This window comes from Octodon degus, unplaced genomic scaffold (assembly GCF_000260255.1).
Source record: "Octodon degus isolate 3935 unplaced genomic scaffold, OctDeg1.0 scaffold00184, whole genome shotgun sequence".
NCBI classification, from domain to species: domain Eukaryota; kingdom Metazoa; phylum Chordata; class Mammalia; order Rodentia; family Octodontidae; genus Octodon; species Octodon degus.
The window spans coordinates 2666587-2671034 of NW_004524760.1; positions in this window are offsets into that span (position 1 = coordinate 2666587).

A 4448-nucleotide genomic window follows, 5' to 3' on the forward strand; every position below is an offset into this window, starting at 1 on the left:
CAGACCCAAAAGCTACAACTCTTGTTGCATAGGTCCTGCTTTACCTTGGTCTTAACCATCCAGCAGAAAAGTATAAAAACGAAGTATAAGAATTAAAGCCATGCTGATATGTTGAGCTGTAGGGGACTCAGGTCAACCATTTCTGACATTGCCAGTCAAGCAGAAGACCCAATACTATTATGGGGTACTGGACTCTTTTAGACTATTTTGCTGAGTTTACACACCTATAATATTCAAATAATGGTACTTAACAGAAAAAGGGTATACAGATGATTGTCCATTTTGTATCTGTGTGTTCAAAATGGTTAGGATAGATATATAGTTACATTCTCTTAATGAATAGGATTTCTTCTAATGGTGTTTGTAAATAGGTTCTCAAGTCCGCATCTTGTATAGCAATTAACCACTATGATGAATGTGTGCAGTATGTTAATTATTGAAACTGGTCCTACTGATTTTATTTGAAACTGTCTCATTGCTATTTGTTTATCAATAAAATTATGGGCAAAAAGAGAAAGAAACTGATGGAAAAAATATAGAAAAATAGAGAAAAGAATTAAACAAAAAAAAAGAATGATGTAAGCACAGACTGATGGGAGATTCCAGTTAAAACTCTGAAGGCTAGAATACTATTTCAGTTGGAAACAAAGAGTTCTTTGGCAGGTGAAGTGGGGGGTCATGTGTGTTATGCTTTGTCAGAAAATTTACCTACATTTTGCCCATGACTAGAGATGTTGTGAGAAACTGAGATTAAGCATGGTGTACTAGTGAATCCAAGTGAAGGGTATTTCAAAGAAGCCCAGTGTTTAGGTTATGAAGTGGGTACTAGTGGCCGTTTTTGGCCAGACCTACAATAATAACCAGGAGCAAACAATCAGATGTGAAAACTTTACAGTTTCATCTGAACATACGTGGCGAAATAAGGGGTGTGAAAATAAAGAGTATGGCTTACAATATATGAATGTTAATGGACTACCCATCTCTGACAAAAGTAAACAAAAATGGGGGATATAAATGAAGGACCATTTTGTAGTGAAAAGAATATATATATATCTGTATATACAAAATAGCATCGATATACAGCTACTTTCTCTTAGTTCAATGAGAAGAAACTTTTGAACCAATAGTGTTTAGACAAGATATCATGTCTGCATCTTGTACTATGAATAACTACTACAAAGACAACAATATGCAATGTATTAATTATTGTAACTGTCCTACTAACCTGTTTTGAAAAAAAAATAAGGTCTTGGCAATCTGATCCACAGCACTAAGATAAAACAGTAAAATAAAGAGCTTTTGTTATATTTGATTTGTGTTGGTGGCCATTCTTTGGGGAGAAAAATAATTTCAGTATTGTCTTAATGTTTAATTCTCCAATGCTCAGCAATGTTCATTTATTCATGTATTTGGTGTACACTTGTACTTCTTCAGAGAAGTATTGATTCACTTGTCCATTTTTTGATTGGGTCTCTTTTGGGGGAAACTTTATTAATTAATTCATTCATTTTATATATTCTACATATTAGTCCTTTATATATCTACATATGAGGAATAGCTGGTAATTAACATGGGAAAAGTACATCATAAATTCAACATCTCTTCATCTCTTCATTCTGTAAATTTTCTTTTCACTCTGTTCCTTTTGTGGTGCAGAAACTTCTTAACTTGATACAATCCCATTTATTTACTCTCAGAAGGATTTTTTTTTGGCTGGTTCAGGCTGCCTTAAGGACAGGTCTGGTAAGGCATGTGGAGCTGGGGATTGAACCACGGTATCCTGTGCCTGACTGCATTTGCATAAGTAGATGCTTAAACAACTGAGCTAACGGGCAGGCCCCCTCATTTGTTTACTTTCAATACAATCTCTTGTGCAACTGGGTCCTGGTCAGAAAAGTCCTCACCTATGCCCTGTGATGGTTTCATGTATTTTTTCTTTCACCAGATCAAGTGTTTCTGTTTAAAATTTAGTTCTTCGATCCATTTTGATTATACTTTAGTACACAGTGGGAGACATAAGTCAAGGTTCAATCTTCTGTGTGTGGATAGCTAGTTTTCCCATTACCATTTATTAAAGAGGCCACATTTCCTCCAGTGTATGCTTTTGACTCTTTTGTTGAAGATATGCCTGGAGTTGTTTCGGTTTCTCTGTTGTGTCCCATTGATCCATTCATCTGTTTTTGTGCCACTATCATGCTGTTTTTTATCACTGTAGTTTTGCAATATAACTCTAAGTTTGGGACTGTGATGCCTCTCACTTTGCTCTTGTTACCCAGAATCAGCTTTGCTATTCTGAATCTCTTCTGGCTCCATATGAATTTTATGATGGTCTTCTCCAGTTCTGTGAAGAATACTGTTGGAATTTTGATTGATATTGCATTAAATCTGTGTATTGATTTGAAGTATGACAATATTGGCTAGATTGGCTCTTTCTACCGAGAAACAGGAGATGTCTTTCCCTGTTCTGATGCCCTCTTCAATGTCCTTATTCAACCTGCTGTAGTTTTTATTGTAGAAGTCTTCATTCCTTATTTAGGTTAATTCTGAAGCTTTTAATTTTTCTTAGTGTTACTGTGAATGGTATTTTGTTTTCCTAATTTCCTTCTTGAGTTCATCATTGGTGTGCAGGAATGCTACTGATTTTTGCATGTTGACTTTGTATTGTACTATGCTTCTGAATTTGGGTATTAATTCCAAGAATCTTTTGGTGGATATATTGGGAGATGGTTTATGTAGAGGATCATGTCATCTGAAGCTAATGATAACTTGATCTTTTTCTCTATGCATATTTTCTTTTTTTCTGGCTGATTGGTCTTGCTAATGTTTCATTCAAGTATATGTTGAATGAGATTAGTGATAGTGACATCTTGTCTTTTTCTTGATTTTAGATGGAAAGCTTCTCATTTTCCCCTGTTTAATATGATGTTGGCAGTAGGTTTCTCATACATAACTTTTATCAAATTGAGGGAAGTTCCTTCTATTCCTATTTTCTTCAGTGTTTTTTATCATGAAATTTGTTGGATTTTGTCAAAGGCTTTTCCTGCATCTATTCAGATAATGTTGTGATTTTTGTCCTTGCTTCTATTTATGTGACATATTATGTTAATTGATTTATGTGTGTTTAAATCATACTTGAATCCCTGGGATGCAGTCTTTTTTATTATGATGTATAAATTTTTGATGACTGGTTGCACTTTTTTTGCCAGTATCTTGTGGAGGATTTTTCATCTATAGTCATTAAAGAGATTGATATATATACATATTTTTTAAAATTTTTATTTATTTATTTATTTATTTTTATTATTTATTTATTTATTTTGCGGAACCGGGGAATTGAACTCAGGCACTTGTGCTTGCCAGGGAAGTGTTTATTCTACTGAGCCATCTCCACAGCCAAGAGATTGATTTATAATTCTTTGTTGTTTGAATTCTTGTTTGATTTTAGAATCAGGGCAATAGTAGCTACCAGAAATGACTTTGGTAGTGCCCCTTCATTTTTAGTTTTATTAGTTTGAGGAATATTGACATTAGATTTTCCCAAAAGTTCTCTTTAAATTTGGTAGTGACTCCTTCAAGATCTGGGCATTTTTTAGTTGGTAGGCTCTTAATTTGTACTTGACTTTTATTTCCTATTAATGAATTTTTCGGGGTTAAGTCTTTTGGGCCCAGTTTTGGTAATTCAAATGTATATAGGCATCTATCCACTTTTACTAAATTCTTGTTTATTAACATACTGGTTCATAAAGTAGTTGTTAGTTATCTTTCCTATTTCAGCAGTATAATTTCCCATTTTAATTTCTAATTGTATTGATATGGGTCTTTCTTTTCCTTTTCTAATTAATGTGACTGTACATTTACTTGTTGTTTTAGGGAACTGATTTTTTAATTCATTCATAATCTGTATTGTGTTTTGGTCTCAATTTCATTAATGTCTGCTCTGACCTTCTTGCTGTCTTGCATTCTATTAGCTTTTGTTTTGGGTTGCTCCTGTTTTTCTAGGATCTTGAGGTGCATCATTAGCTTATTTATCTTGGGCTCCCACTGTTTATGTGGTGTAGGCATTCACAACTTTAAACTTCCCTTTTGGGACTGCTTTCATTGTGACTCATAAGTTCTGATATGTTATGCTGGTATTATCATTTAGTTCTAGAAACTGTCTTACTTCTTCCTACAGAGGAAATTACTCTGTAACCCACTCTTTATTGAAGAATGTATTGTTTAGTTTCCATGCATTTGCCTAATTTCTGTGTTTTTTGGTCATTGATTTCTAGTTTCTCTTGCACTATGATATGATAATACACCTGGTATAATTTCAATTCTTTTACATTTGCTTAAATTGGCTTTATTGATTAGTATGTTGTTTATTTTGGAGAATGTTCTATGTGAAGTTGAAAAGAATGTGTATTCTGTTGTTCAAAGGTTTTATTTAACTCTGATATTTCTTTGTT